Here is a 16,861-nt window from a genome sequence, read left to right as displayed (position 1 = left end):
AAGTATTTTTTCACATTATTGGTAAGCAACTTAGAGGAGTAACTACCACAACATGTGCTGATAAGTCCAGATGAATTCTTAAAGTGACAAAGTTGTGGAGGACACATTTATCCATTCGAAAACCCATAGAAGGGTGATACTTTTATGAGGACAACCAAAATGTCACAAAATGGTGTGCAAGCTTATCAGTGTACATGGTAACCAGTCGAGCCCCAAGACATTGTGTTGCCTGTGGCAAAGGACAAGATGGTGGCCTCCTTGCACTCCATGTACAAAAGTCGATCAGACCGAGAGCTGAAACTTCCTCCAACAGTGGCAAAGAGACAGCAGTGTATCTGAGGGCAGCAGGCTAAGTTAGGGGATGCAGGGCAGGCAGGCTGGATGGCGCACACATACTCTAACATGAGGGGCATCAACATAAGAAAACCCTGATGGATCAGACCAAAAGTCCATTTAGTCCACCATCCTGTTCTCATTGTGGCCAACCAGATACCTGTGGCAAAGGTTTTCAACCATTTTGAGTCCACGGTTCCCTTGAACAACTACGTTCTTTCTGCGGCACCCCTGTGGGGCTCAGGAGCCCAGTTATGTCACCCCTTGCCTGCAGAGCTGGCAGCCTCTCACCCTTTTTCAAACACCCTCACTTGTGGAGTATTCCCTCAGTCTCCTCTCTTCTCCCCTTTCCTTGGGAGTTCTATGGGAAGCCAGTGCTGCTGCCCCTGATCTCTGAGCCACACACCTCCTGCCTCCTCACACTGCCCCACAGGGGTCTGGGAAGAAGAGGCCCCCAGCCTTAGAGCCCCAACAGAGACTGGCCAAAAGTGAACATGAGGCCAGCACCTTACCTTGGGAGACAGCAGTGGCAGCAGTAGGTTACTGTTGGGCCTGCATGCACCAGGCCCTTAGCTCACACAGCAAGCACAAGAAAGGCCAGCACAGCGCCTGCCTGCCCTGCTTCCCACTTGTCTGTCCATTCCCAACTGCAAGGGCTGGTGGACTGGGTGGCTAGGCTCCCTCACCCACTTGCTTGCTTACTCCAAGGCTGCCTCAGCTCCTGGCAATCAGCACCCCCTGGCCAGCCCCAGAGGCACCATTGGGTTGTCTCTGCCTGCCTTTGGAAGGCAGAGATGTGAGAGGGCATCAGAGGATGGAGGGAAGGAAAGGAGGCCAGAGGCCAGTGTTGCCCATGACACCCCTGACCATCATTCAAGGCACCCCAGGGTGCTACGGCACATGGGTTGAAAACCACTGACCCATGGGATTGGAAAGCCTGCAGATTTAAGACCTGACATTTCTTTCAGATTCTTGAATAATCAGTAGGTAGTTAAGTCGCTAGGTGGCACCAGATGTTTCTGGTGTCTGTTCTTGTTTGAGAGAGACAATAAAGTACTTGTGTAGCTCCTTGTCCCAAATCCTAAGCTTCACCATGGAAGCAGCAGCGGGACATGCTTTAACCCTTGCTCTGCTGCTTTCTCAGTGCATATTGGGCTCCCCTCCAGTTGGTATTTGCACTGGGAGAGAAGCTCCCATTGCTGCCCATTGCTGCCCCCAAGGCAAGTAGCAACTGGGTGGGGTCTCCTCTAAGGATTAGTACTGTCATCAGGGCAATGGATTAACTTCCTCCTCCCTTATGCCACAGCCTCAATTCAGATCAGAATGATTAAATTTAGGTGTATATACATGTATACATATATACACAAACACACTGATGAATGATATAAATCTGCTTTGGCCTTAAAATTGTGCAAAGCAGAAAACAGGATACTCCCTGGCTGACACTGCAATGAGTTCTTTCACTTTTATGATATCTCCTCAAGGGAATGAACTTACTGGCCAGATAACTCAGGCTAGAGATTCCGGTAACCTGAGATGGTGTGTGTATTTTCCAAATGTGGATGGACATCTGGAAACACTCAGCCTCATGTGTTTGCAGAAACAATGCCCTGAGAATATCTGCATTGAGATGTGAGTTGATTTGGGCAAGGAGGTGTAATCTGATCAACAGTCTTGATAATGTTCCAAATGCAGGGTTCTGAAGACCAGGGTTCTCGACTGCACATGGAGTCTCCATTGGATACGCAAGACTCCCTGCTACAGAAATTTACTCCATCGCATGAGGGGCTGGAAGAAATCATGTGGCCCTGTGGGTGAGGCTAAACCTGTTCCCCCAGCCTTCCTGCCTCTTTAGGTAATAATTCCTGAAGAAGACGAAAGGTATTATAAGATGGTTGATGAGACCATAACAATGGTGCCTGGCCTGTTGTGGAGTAGTTTGCAATACTCTTTGAAAACCAGGTTTGCAGCTTGAGGGTGCTTTTAGATCCAGTTTGACAGCTGTAGCATGATGTCCCTTATACCAATTTGAGTTGGTTGATTGACAAGGAGCATGCTCTTCTGGAAAAGAAATCACCTGGCCACAGTTTCCTATCACACTTTGGTAACATCCTTAGACTAGCACTGCAATACATTGTATGTGGGGATGCCTTTGAAAAGGCATCAGGCACTTGCACCAGGTTCAGGATACTAGGCTGTTGAATGGGACCCATGTCGTGTCGGCTGCCAGGTTCTTCCCAAGAGCCCCTTTTGACCCCTGTAAGTCCTAAAGGGGTTTGAAGCTGGAGTACCTGAAAGACCGCCACGTCCCATGTGAATCTGCCCATTGACTGAGATCCTCAGATCTGAGGTTCTCCTCCTTGTAAGATTCAACAAAAGACTGCACGCCCACTGGCAGCACGGTGGGGTGAAAGCAGTTCTCTGATCTGCCAGGTGAGGCACTGCTGTTTACCAGGAGAGGGTGGTGCGGTGCAAACACACCAACAGAGCCAACCCAGTGGTCCTGCCAGCACATTTGCACTGCACTCCCCTGCCCACCACCTTACCCTTCCTTGTAAGCGGCAGTGACTCACCTGTTTGTGTTATTCTAAAGCAGCAATGCTGCAGCAAGCAAAGGCTGTAGCAGCCAAGTCAGCTGCTTGTGGCTGCAAAGCCAAACAGGATGTGTGTGACTGTTGCCATGGAAACAAAGGGGCAGTCCATTCTGAACTGAGCACTGGATGTTAGCTCAGTGTGTGTGTCATATGACCTGTACAGGATGTACATGGGCGGAGTTTGGAGTTTCTCTCTGTTTGTTGATGAGAGCAGACATGTTTTCTCTATATGACTGCTGAAGACAGGAATAAAACATGTAGATACATTTCTGTCTGTGTCTGATTCCCCTCCCTGGGGATATGCTGGAGAGCAGGGAGGAGGAGAAGCAGTTTGGTGTGTTTTTCTCACAGCCTGAGGAAAATCGCCGGAACGGACCTCGTGTATTTCGCCTGCCGGGAGTCGCCGGAGGGAGGTCAAAAGAATTCAGCCGGTGCCTGGAGAGATAGGCACATACCTCTGACCGGCCCTGAATTCCGACAGTTTGGACATCTCAAAAGTGTCTCCAACCCACCACGCTGTTTCCTATTGACTGACTGGCAGAAGCTCTCCAGGGATTCCGGCATTCCGGCGGGAGTCTGCCCCAGCCTTCCCTGGGGATTTCAAGGATTGAACCTGGGACATTTTGTATGCAAACCATAACTCCTCTACTTACGTCATTCCCACATTACTATTTCTTACGTACTGTCCATCTTGTTCTTTTAATGCACATTTTATTTTATCTGTCTGTAGATAGATAAGCAGGCAATGTCACTTAATCAGGCCTCCTGATCAGTAAGTGCTGCCTTGATGGAAATATATATATGAGAACAATTTTTTATTCCCTTAAAGGGTCTAAAAAGCTTGATGCACCCAGTTGGCACATAGAATATAGCAGCCCATTTGACGTCAGTGAAGCAGAGGCTGTTTGGAAAACTGGGAGGATAATCTGGTCCCCAGAGTGTGCTCGGCTGCAGTTTTAAGCAAAATAAAGATAAAATTCAAGGTTTGTTTGAATTCTACCACAAATTAGAAAGAGCACGATAGCAGTCGGTAGCTGCTTCCAGAAGGGAGCAAGAAACCCTTGCTCTTCTGCTGTAACGTACAAGTGGAATTGCAACTCGCCTTTTTCACTATTCGAGATGTGGGACTTTTCCCTGTGGGTATCTCTATAACATGCATTGTACATTTAAAGCAGTACCATATCACTTTAAACAGTCACGGCTCCTCCCAAAGAATCCTGGGCCCTGTAGTTTGTTTATTATCCCCTTTGCAAAGAGGGGTTAATTGTTAAACCACTCTAGGAATTATAGGGGGAATAGAGGTCTCCAAACAAATAAACTATAGTTCCCAGATTCTTTGAGGTAAGCCATGAATGACTGTTTAAAGCGGCCTAACACTGCTTTTTAAAAAAACCAGAGCCAGGGCTTTCTCGGCTGTGGCTCCGATCTGGTGGAACGCTCTGTCACAAGAGACTAGGGTCCTGCGGGACTTGACATCTTTCTGCAGGGCCTGCAAGACAGAGCTGTTCCACCAGGCTTTTGGTCAGGGCACAGCCTGACTCCCTCCTTTGGCAATCTTCACAGAACTCTAGCCCAGTGGTTGCCATCAATTTGATTTGAATTAATTTTATAATGAAATGATTTTAGAATGTTGTATTATTTTATTGTTGTTAGCCGCCCTGAGCCTGGCTTCGGCTGGGGAGGGCGGGATATAAATAAAAAATTATTATTATTATTATTATTATTATTATTATTTGTATAATGCTTTTCTATATTATTATACACAAGCTGAAGAAACAACAAAGATCACACACCTTATGACAGATCTGATACAATTCAAAAATGTAATAATAAAAACATAACTTTAAAATAAACAACCTGTATCAAATAAAGTAATATTCAGTAACTCATTACAATATAATAGCACACAGTAAAATTGAATATCAGCAAATAATAATTAAACAGAAATTCACTCTTAACAATGACAATAAATAATTTCTAAACTATAAAAATAACAGCAAGTCACAGTGCATAAAATAACAATACAAATCGAGAAGCAAAGACGCAGGACAAAAATTATCCCTGAACTCCTGCTTTAAAGGTACAGATGGAGCCTCTGTTCCATCCACACCAATGGGTTTGACGTACCTGCTGCAGCTGGAGAAGATGGAGACACAGTTTACTTGAGGGGATGTTGAATGAAAAGTTCCAAGAGGAACACACACACACACACACACACACCATTATTTATTTAGTGCCAAAGAGCTTATGCGTTTAAGCATGATGACCTGATTACTATCCATGAAGCTTGTCTCCTTTGTATTAAAGGAAATATAGACTTCACCGCTGTAAATTGCTAGTGAGGGTCAGAAGCTCTTCCCTCAGCAAGGACCCTTGGGGTAACAGTGCCCTTTCTGGGGTGAGGCAGCGGACCAGACATTTTCGGGAACTCGCCTTCCCTTGCAATACAGATCAATGCAGACAGTGGGGCATTTTTAAAAGAAACATTACATTACATAAGCTTTACACCACTTTCTCACTTAAGTGCAATTGCAAAAATGTTTTTTTAAGATGTAGTTGGGGAAGCATTGGCTAATAATAATAGTAATAATAATAATAATAGGGAAACTTGGAGGGTCTGCTGAAGTGGCAAGTAAGGTGACACATTTGGTACACCAGAATTTCCCAATTGCACTGCAATTCACATTCAGAGGTTAAGTGTGCCTTTGAGGCTGCTATGCCAGTCTTCAAGTATTACACAACATGCAATAGTATGGAGAAAAAAGCAGACCTTTTAACACTGCTGTCTGTACACTCTGCCCTACGCTCTAAGGATAATGGAGCCAGACAGTGCCAATGTATTATGAAAAGGCTGGGAAAGAGATTGTATCTCTTCTGCCATCTACCGGCCATTAAAATAGCTACAATGGGTTGTGGAGCTTTCCATTTCAATGCACAGCTTCAGATACATTTGAAAGACACGATCTAAATAGTTTTAGTGGAAGCAACAGGTCTCTCTCTACCCTCTGAATTCTCCTCATCAAGAGGAGCTCTGAAATTGCATTGAATGTCTCTGTATTTACTTAGTTATCTAAAACATTTTCATCTTGGCTCATCATATGGCTTTACAATCTAAAAGCCACAGGGTCTAAAACATTGCAATGTGATAATGGAATCAAAACTTGACAGTAGTGAATTTCTGTTTTAAATTACATTTTGGTGGCAGCTTTCCCAATTGCCTCTGTTTGAATGGTCAGGGACTCTTCCATTGGTTATCAGCAGGCAAATCCTTCCCAAGAGTAAGAGATGCAGTGATCAGTGCAGCCACAGCTGTTTATGTCCAGCTGTTGATTGCTGAGTTGCAGCAAGTCAACAGGTAAATATTTTCTGCAGCACAGAAACAGGGTGATAGGAAAAGTTGTAGAGGTTGGATTTCTGTCTTTTGTGGAGCTGTTAGAAGCACCTGTCCATTAAGAGTCCTTTAAAAACAAACCCCAAACCCACAAGTGAGGTGCACTAAAAGTTTGCAATGGGAAATGTTCCTGTTCTTGATTCCAGGCAGCTGGCTATCACCACCTGCAGGATATTCCATTCCCCTCCTCCCGTTTTCCCATTCTGTTCCCGCCAGGATGTTTGGTCCTCATCAGTGGCTTGTGGTCAATGGACTAGGGGGACTAGGCGAGTTCCTTAAATGTTCCGGGTAAATTAGAGTATTCTAGTATTAAAAGCTTGCAACTCCTTTCCAAAGCCTGGGAAGCTTCTGTTTGGCTGAGGGAGGGAGGTGCAATGCTCATATGAGTGACATCAGCCAGCCACACCCCTCCAATAGCTCTCACAAGCTGGCACCTCTGGCACCTCTGGCCCTAACTGTTCCCCTACAAAAAAATTCACCGCATGCCACTGGTCCTCATCAAGGTTTTCCTCCCCCTTTAAAAAAACCTTTTCCTTTTTTTTTTTTTTTTTAGTACTTCTACTAACTTTGGGGTTCCCCTAAGATTGCCGATTCCTTCCTCTTTCACATGGATGGTACCAAAAGAGGTTTGATGGAGATAGCAAGCTGTTAGCTTGCTGCTGTTTACCAGAAGCATGCAAATCTGGCACGCCTGGTGGTGCTTTGCACCACACTGACCTTGCGGCCACCTGGGCCGCCCCTCCTGGTAAGCAACAGTGACCCACCTGAGAGGAAGCTATTGTTGTGGCTCTGTCTCTTCTCTGGCAAGCCGCTTTTGCATGGTACCATTTTGGCTATAAAAGCAAACTCATGCTCCAAGTATTAGTGCACAGGATGCTTTTTCAAGAAAACAACAACACCAGTGAACAACTTTGATTTTGTAAATCAGAGACACCATCAAATGCATCATCTTTTCCTCCTTGAGTGCCTCCTGCCGTAATAATAATAATAATAATAATAATAATAATAATAATAATAATAATTTATACCCCACCCTCCCCGGCCAGAGCCGGGCTCAGGGAAGCTAACACCAGTAAAATTACAGTAAAAACATAATAGGGCAAAAAATAATACTTTTAAATACAAGTTAAAATGCAATTTAAAATGCAGCCTCATTTTAAAAGAAGCCCATAGATCAAAACCATAAGGGGAGGGAAACATAAGGGTCAGACTGAGTCCAAACCAAAGGCCATTTCTGCTTGCCATCAGTGGATTTCAAATTGTGCCCCGAGGATCTTTCCTGTATATGTGTGTGTGTGTGTGTGTGTGTGTGTGTGTGTGTGTGGTTTCTAGGGTGCCCTCTTAGAATCATAGAAGAGTAGAGTTCAAAAGGACCAAGAGGGTCATTTAGTCAAACGCCCTGCAATTCAGGGATCTTTTGCCCAACGTGGAGCTTGAACCTGAGACTGTGAGATTAAGAGTCTTATGCTCTACAGACTGAGCTATCCTGGGAAGTTTTTTGCAAGCCTTCCTGCACTCCCCTTTAACCTGCAGCATCAAAGGTTGAAGCAGGGAGCACGTTTTGCAATCCTCCCTGTGCTTCTTCCGCCCTCCCACAATATTGGAGGCGCAAAGGAGAAGTGCAGATCCTTTGCCAACATCCTGCTTTGAACCCTAGGACGCCTTACAAAGTGCAGGAAATCCAGGGCAAATGTCCACAGAGGTGTTCTGCAGTGGATCATGTATCAACAATGAAATATCCCCCAAATACAGGAGGCTTCAAAAATTCAGCCTGGGGTGACCGCAAAACTGTATTGTATCAAGAAGACTGGTTTCGCTAGGCTTCTACCGTCCTGGAAAAGAAAGACATTCAGGGACTGCAAGACTACATATTCCTAACTACTCAAGTCGTCTCCCAATGGAGGCCTTGTCAGGCTAGGATGTTTGGGATGACAAGAATCTGGCTTCTGCAGCCAGAGGTTGTTGAACAATGTACAGTTGCTTCTGAAATGCCTTTTTGCCGCTGCCTAGTACACAATTCTGCTTACTCAGGAAAGGCTTGCTCCAAGGTTCTCAGTTTGTGCATGTGTAATAGTTACGCTGGGGTCAAGTAGGAGTACTTATTTGCCCAGCACATTCTGTTGCACAATATTAGAGAGCTAAGAAGGCAAAAGGTTTTTGGGGGGGTGAGGGAAGGAAACCACGTTACTAGGGAGCAGTGCCATAGCTACAGGGGTGCTAGCTGGGTTTTCTGACCCAAGTGAAGCCTTCTGAGGAGCACTGTTGAGGCTCCCAGCCTGTGTGTGTGTGTGTGTATGCAAATATGAGTGGCAGGTGTAATGGTTCTAGGGGTTGCTCGTGCGTAAGTTGTCGCCACTCCTGGCTAGGTTACCTGGTTGAATCCTTTCTGTCTGGACAGCCCTTCACTTCGTGGCTGTCTCAGTAGCTGGCAGAATCTGTCAGTGGGCGTTTCTTGAACTTCTTCCAGCAAAGAAGTCCTTTGACGCCCAGTCTCCTCCTACTCTCCCTGCGTGGAAGTCTTCTGCGCAGGGAGGGTATGGGCAGCGGAGGACCCGTGCTCTCCCCGCTGGTCTCCGGCGAGGAGTCCTGGAGCCCCCTCGCCGATTCCCCCATCTGCCCCCCTTCTTCACTGGTGCTACGCTGATTTCCTTCCCCAGCAGATGGGCTGCCTCTCTCCCTACTCGGACCCTCTCTGGCATCCCTCTGGAGCCTTCCCTCCGCCTCTGGCTCCGATGGCAGTTCCCTGACAGCAGGGTACCAAATTGGGTCTTTGACCTGGGTGATATAAAGCCTAGTTTTGCCCCTGCTGGGGAGGAAAAGAAAACCCATGACACACTTAAAACTGTGTGTCCTGTGCTCTGTGTGAGGGTTTAAGGCTGCAATGTTATACATCTTTACCTGGGGAAAAGTCCCACTGAACTCTGTGAGGCTTACTTCTGGGTAGACATGATTGCATTCTAAATGGATGTTAAATGTAAAATTCAGCATCCTGGCTTTGTTTCCTCTGCAATTTTCTGCAAAGGTAAGACTGGAAGTTTGGGAAAATGGCAGAATCACCTGATATGAAAGAAGAGAGATTCAGCAGAGAATGGAGCATGCATGTCGTGCTTCCCACCCAATGCTCTCCTTGACTGGCAGATGCGGAATCAATCATGCAAATAGTCAAACATATCATTTGCATAATAGATACGAAACATAAAATATTACATCTGTGAGAATGGAGTTTACTATGATACAGAAGCCCATTTTTATTTTGGATAACTTAATGCAGCATTTATTTTAAAGGGATAGGCAAAATCTCTAGCACTCGCTTAACTCTCCCACTGCAATAAATAGAGCATGGGTGAGGAACCTGTGGCTGTTGGACCAGCTCCCATCAGCCCCAGCAAGCATGGTTGATGGTCAGGGATGATGGGAGCTGTAGTTCATCAACTTCTTAGAGGACCGCAGGTTCTCCACCCTTGCAACAGTGCTTCAAAGAGTTATTGTTGGTCAGAATGATCCACTAAAGTATCACAAGACAGTGATCAAAGTGCCAAGTTTGGCAGAACTCTTCGTCAGATGATTTTTAAACAGTGTTACGTATATTCTTGTCAAGATATTTTTATACTGCTGTGCGCCACTTTGTGTGAACTTTGTCCCCAAAGGTGCTTTATAAGTGTGTATAGTTTTATAAACATTTCAATACATAAATGAAAAAAATGCTAACATTCTATGCATGTCTCCTTAGACATATATAAAGGTCAATGGGACTGCAATCCTATACTGACTTACTTTGGAGTAAGCCCCACTGAGTGCAATGAGAGACTTTTGAGTTAGTTGTGCGTAGGACTGTCCTCTAAGAAGCTACATCCACATTGCTCTGCCACTTCCCCATGAAGAAACCTGTCATTTAGTGCTGAATCGGAACAAACTACAATTGGATTTTCTGCAGGTTGTCATTTGTTCCAATTTAGCACTAAAGAGTGAGTTTTCCAAGGGAAAGCAGTGGGACAAAAGCAAAACAGCTCAGACCCATGCCTAGAAAGCATAAGGCAAGCAGCAAACTGCTTGGACACATGGAAGTGTGGGTAAGTCCTTAGTTAGGCTCTACTAAGAGACATCAGCTTGCTGACAAAGGTCCGTATAGTTAAAGCTATGGTTTTCCCAGTAGTGATGTATGGAAGTGAGAGCTGGACCATAAAGAAGGCTGATCGCCGAAGAATTGATGCTTTTGAATTATGGTGCTGGAGGAGACTCTTGAGAGTCCCATGGACTGCAAGAAGATCAAACCTATCCATTCTTAAGGAAATCAGCCTTAAGGAAACCAGCTCACTGGAAGGACAGATCCTGAAGCTGAGGCTCCAATACTTTGGCCACCTCATGAGAAGAGAAGACTCCCTGGAAAAGACCATATGTTGGGAAAGATTGAGGGCACAAGAAGAAGGGGACGACAGAGGACAAGATGGTTGGACAGTGTTTTCAAAGTTACCAGCATAAGTTTGACCAAACTGCGGGAGGCAGTGGAAGACAGGAGTGCCTGGTGTGCTCTGGTCCATGGGGTCACGAAGAGCCGGACACAAATAAATGACTAAACAACCAAAAAAGTGTTATGAAGATCCCAAGTTGCACTGGGGGCTGATAGGAAAAAGAAAGGAATCATGACTGATCCCCCATTTTTGAAAATATGAAATCCAGCAGTTTTTATAAGGCTGCTAAGGCAAACTAGCATTCATCCATGGGCTGCTTTTGAGCCATGAGCTTCCAGCTGTTTCCTACTGCTTATAGATTGAGAAATAGGTTTATATAACCCATCCTTAAAGCTTTATATATTTTCCCATTTTACTGATCAAAACATTTGCCTGAAACTGCATATGGTCTTGCTAATGCAGCCTACAGCAGACCTGGGTCATCTTTCGTCTGTTTGGTAAGCCTTTGCCTGAGAGTGTAGGAGCATAGTCAGGTCGGTATTAACTCACGCATGCCATCAACTTGTCAACATGACGTTGCTTAATCTTGAGGCTAATTGTATCCTTCCCTGCCCTTCTCTCTAATGCTCCTCAGACATAGATGGTAAGGGGAAATATGCGAAATTTAGAATGGTCCGTGAGTCATTTACCAATCATGGGGAAATGTTGCTAAAGTAGTGCATTCTCACATGTTATATCCGGATAGATAAGGAAGTCAGTGGTACATTAGGCTTTAGCTCGTGGAAGTCGCTGGCCACAGGGTTACACAACCCTGCCTTTGCCAAAACAATACCAGTCATTCTTAACATGACAGGAGCAATCTGGGTACATTCACGAGGTTAGTAGTCAGGAAACTGTCAACCCCTTTAAGAACTTTAAAGTGGTCTATAAATAAATCCTTCAAGTGGGTAGCTTAGTTGGTCAGATCCTGATGCTGAAAAACCAAGATTGCAGGTGGTTCTTCTTCTTCTTCTTCTTCTTCTTCTTCTTCTTCTTCTTCTTCTTCGGCGATCACTCGCAGCCGAGTAAGATTGTCTTCCATAAACATGGTTTTAACAATGAGTCCGTAAGTGACTGTGGAGGCCAATTCTGGATCCACATGTGCTTCCACAGTGGGGACATTGGTTTCCGGGCGGGAGTTGATCACAGTGTGGATTTGCCAAGCGTGCCTTCCTCTTAGCATGTTTCTCCCTTGTATCCTGAGTTTTAGTGTCTACAAAGCCCATGACAACATTGGTAAAGGCTGGAGCACTTGCAGGCAAAGTGTTTCCCAGTTGTCCATGTTTATAATACATTATTTTAGATTTCCCTTGAGACAGTCTTTAAACCTCTTTTGTTGACCACCAACATTACGCTTTCCATTTGTAAGTTCGGAATAGAGTAGTTGCTTTGGAAGACGATCATCAGGCATCCGCACAACATGACCAGTCCAATGAAGTTGATGTTGAAAAATCATTGCTTCGACACTGACTAGGTTGTATTGATGCTTTTGCAAGACTCTTGCTGGTTATGCACACAGACACCAGGGTTTCCTACCTGACCCTATGTACCAGGGCTTGTCACTATTTTCTGGGACTTGCCTCTGTTAAGTGCTATTTTTTGTCTTTATTTTGCCATTCACTGAAATGTTAGAGATGCTTTTTCAAAACATTGATAGTGCAGAGAGCTAGCAATTAAGTCCTCACAGGGGAAGACAGATGCACCTTCTCTATCATGAGCCCTTGCCTGCTGGTAGGACATCTGCAAATGGGCATAAAATGCTTCCTTTCTCCTGGGCATGGTCGGTCAATTGGTGCAAAGGGAGGATAGAACATTTTTTATGTACACTACAACAGCAGCAAGAATACTCAGCGCAAAGTATTGGAAGACACAAGAATTACCCACCCGAGAAGAATGGCAGACGAAAGTGATGGACTAAATGGAATTGGCTGAGATGACTGGCAGAATCTGGGACCAAGGAGAAGTGTCGGTGGAAGAAGATTGGAAAAAATTTAAAGTTTATCTTCAAAAATATTGTAAAATTAAGGTTTGTTAGAAAGATGTTGGAAAAAGAAAATTAGGTGGTTTGGGTAGAAATGATATAAAGGATTAAGTAAAAATGAGCTGATGAAATTGACGAAAGAGAGGACGTTAAATTATAATATATTAAATTAAATTACTTAAATGAAAATAAGGTTGGAAGGATTTGCTGAAATAACGATTTGAACTAGAATACAAAATTGGGAGGTGTGAGGAGGTCAAGGAAATAAGTAAAGGAAGAAAGTTATGTAAAGGTTTAATCTGTTTTTTTTTTCTTTTATAAGTGAATGTATTTTTATTTTGCTGTTGTATTCTTTTTTTTTGTATTTTGTATTGTTCTTTTTTCTTTTTGTAATTTTTAAACTCCGAATAAATATTATTTAAAAAAAAAAATGCTTCCTGCCTCCAGCCTCCCATAACCTCCCATTAAACCATTAATTCATTAATTGTCTCCAAATATGTTCAAGATTCATTTTTTAAAAAGGTACAATCAGATCCATTATGAGAACAAACACACAACAACAAATAATTATACAATTCTGGTCCCTTTCCTAATAGACTGTGTCTGCTTAAAGAAAGCACTGCAAAAAAGGTGATTGCAGAAGGAAGGAAGGAAGGAAGGAAGGAAGGAAGGAAGGAAGGAAGGAAAACTTCCAATACTGTAGTGATGAGGCTGATGAGATTGACTCGGGATCCTAGGAAGGAACATAGGAAGGTGCCTTACACAGAAACAGACCCTTGTCCCATCTAGATTGGTATTGTCTGCACTGACTGGCAGCAGCTCTCCATATCTGGAGATGCCAGTGACTGAACATGGGACTTTCTGCCAAGCCTAGGGAGTATTCTACACTGTCTTGGATACATCACAACACAAACAAGCTACAAAGAGGAGCAGTTTGCATTCACTGCATACGTGACATGAGATCACCCCCGGACTACCACCTCAGTTGTGGTGTAGATGCCCAAATAGGACTAGTGCAAACAGTGGAGGATGCAGAAAGAATGTGACCCCTGATACGCTGCAGTGAGGAAAGGGAGAAGCCCAAAGGGTGGGGAGAAATCTTTCATTTCTTAAGCTGCAATTGACAAGATAGGCTCTGGGGGCTTTTAGGCTGATCCTTAGGCAACACCTGCTGATCCTTTGTGGTGAAAGTCATCCTGTATATGTGTATTTGTTTGTTTCTGTTTCTTAGCTCACCTTCCTACAGCCAACGGAAGGCTTAGCTGGATATCATACCAAGGGCACCGCATTCAAAGCCATGTTGATTCACCACCATGTCCTAGGCAAATCAGATTGTGTGGGAGACAAGGTCTGCCATCACAGAGATTTCAGTTGGATGCATGTAAAGGTAAAAGTAAATGACCCCCTGGATGGTTAAGTGGTTAAGTCCAGTCAAAGGCGACTATGGGGTTGTGGCTCTCATCTCGCTTCAGCCTGAGAGAGCCGATGTTTGTCCATAGAGAGCCTTCTGGGTCATGTGGCCAGCATGACTAAATCGCTTCTGGCACAACAGAACACCGTGACAGAAACCAGAGCGCCGTTTACCTTCCCGCCAGAGTGGTACCTATTTATCTATTCGCACTGGTGTGCTTTTGAACTGCTAGGTTGGCAGAAGCTGGGGCAGAGCAACGGGAGCTCACCCTGTCGTGCAGTTTCTTTTTTTTTTTAATTTCTTTTTATTAAGCTCTTTTTCAAAAGAAAGGAAAAAACAAGTAAACGAAAAATAACATACAAAAAATAAAAAAAATAAAAACAGCAACATCAACAAAACATATCAAAGACAAAACACACATACATATCAATTTACAACATAACATTAATTTCGAACTGCCGACCTTCCCATCAGCAAACCCAAAGAGGCTCAGTGGTTTAGACCTGTGTCCCTTGAATGCATGTAGTCCTTTCAAAATGCCAAGAAATATTTACTAAATTGAAGAATGTATTAAGGACTGGGTCACACCACCTTTTTTTATTGATAAGCACACCTGAGTACAAAATACAGTGGTACCTCGGGTTACATACGCTTCAGGTTACAGATTCCGCAAACCCAGAAATATTACCTCGGGTTAAGAACTTTGCTTCAGGATGAGAACAGAAATTGTGCTCCGGCGGTGCGGCAGCAGCGGGAGGTCCCATTAACTAAAGTGGTGCTTCAGGTTAAGAACCGTTTCAGGTTAAGAACGGACCTCTGGAACGAATTAAGTACTTAACCCGAGGTACCACTGTAGAGACAAAACTTGTGAATTAAAGCATGCACACATAAGTGGCCATTTCTCCGCACAAAATACACGAGTTTTAATTGTTTTTACCTGCTTGAATTTTATCTTGTTATTAAGTTGGGAGTAAACAGGGATGTGATACACAAAAGTCATGCCTGTACCCTTTTAAGGTGGAATGGAACTATATCCTAACAGGCGGATCATCTATGATGTCAAATGAAGTGTCTGCTTGCTGGGCTATCTCTCCCCATGCTTCTTCTAACCCTTCGTAACTTGGCAGCTCATCACTCTCTGCCTCATTATCTCCCTCACAGCTGTAATTCTTTCTTTTTTTAATATACATTTTTATTAATTTTTTAACATATCATTTCCAACAATCATTTAACATAACTTCTTATCTTATACAATATTTTAGACTTCCATCAACAACCTCTGAAGATTTTCCGTTCTTTATCACTTGTTCTGCATTTCTTAGTTTCTCTGTTACTTTTAATTATCGTTAACTAATAATTCTCTTCATAGTCTTCCTTGCAATATTTCACATAATCCTCCTTGCAGTCCTACTAGCGTAATCTCTATATTACAATTGCTTTTCAAATAGTTCAAGTATTTACTCCAGTCTTCTAAGAATCTCTGGTCCCACAGGTTTCAAATCCTTCCTGTTAATTTATCTAATTCTGCATAGTCCATTAATTTCATTTGCCATTCTTCTTTTGTCAGTAGTTCTTTTTGCTTCCATTTTTGTGCCAATAATATTCTTGCTGCTGTTTTTGCATATAAAAACAACTTAGAATCCTGTCTGTTAACATCCTCCCCAACAACGCCAGCTTGGCTGTAATTCAGACTGGCTTCCCTCCTCCCTGTCAGCTACAGGAGAAGGGCAAGGCAATCTCCACCATTCATCTTCCTCTTGATTCCAGTTCCTGACTGCAGGCTCTGGGACCCAGAGACACACATGGGCAGAACAGGGAACGCTGTGGAAGCTGGCACCTGCGTGGGCGCACCTGGTTTGCACCACCTCAAAATTGTGTGCCCAGAGCCACAGTCCTCCTAACGTTCCTCCCATGCTATGCCTCTGGATTTATGTGGCCATATTCTACCCCCAAATGAGCACCAAGTTAGCACCAATGGAACATGGCTGTGTTGGGGCCCTTCTTGGTGGTGTCCAGCTTGTGCCCCTGGAAAACAGAACCCCCCCAAAAAAAACTTTTGGTGTTGTCTGAATCTGATAGTGGCCTGGTTCACAGTTCACTTTTGTTGTTGCTGTTTAGTCGTTTAGTCATGTCCGACTCTTTGTGACCCCATGGACCAGAGCACACCAGGCACTCGTGTCTTCCACTGCCTCCCGCAGCTTGGTCAAACTCATGCTGGTAGCTTCAAGAACACTATCCAACCATCTTGTCCTCTGTTGTCCCCTTCTCCTTGTGCCCTCCATCTTCCCCAACATCAAGAATGGCAAGATAAACTATTTACCGGTAGTTACGTTGAACTGGCAAGATTGACAGATGCGATCAGAGGTCACAGCAAACAAAAATTTCAAGAAGATTGGAAGAAATATAGCGATTACCAGAAAAGGCAATGCCCACAAATTACTAGTTGGACTTGTTTTAATTAACTTTTGCAAATTGATTTATGGTTAGAATATAAATAATTAAATGGAAATATAAAGAGAGTTAGGGACCAGATTGATTTATGGTTAGAATATAAATAATTAAATGGAAATATAAAGAGAGTTAGGGATGCAGGTGGGTTAAAGCCTCAGCGCCTAGGACTTGCCGATCGAAAGGTCGGCGGTTCGAATCCCTGCGGCGGGGTGCGCTCCCGCTGCTCGGTCCCAGCGCCTGCCAACCTAGCAG

At 44.1% G+C, this 16,861-nt stretch overlaps 1 long non-coding RNA gene across 1 annotated transcript in view; it reads left to right on the top strand.

Moving 5' to 3' along the window:
• Positions 1-16,861, top strand: part of LOC307206537 — a 36,210-nt gene that overhangs the window by 15,132 nt on the left and 4,217 nt on the right. The window contains exon 3 of the long non-coding RNA XR_013834325.1: positions 13,979-14,134. This is a non-coding gene — a long non-coding RNA (uncharacterized lncRNA). The remainder of the gene's footprint in view (positions 1-13,978; positions 14,135-16,861) is intronic.

Source organism: Podarcis cretensis (assembly GCF_951804945.1).
Source record: "Podarcis cretensis genome assembly, chromosome: 17".
NCBI classification, from domain to species: Eukaryota; Metazoa; Chordata; class Lepidosauria; order Squamata; family Lacertidae; genus Podarcis; species Podarcis cretensis.
This window is presented reverse-complemented; position numbering and strand designations above follow the sequence as displayed.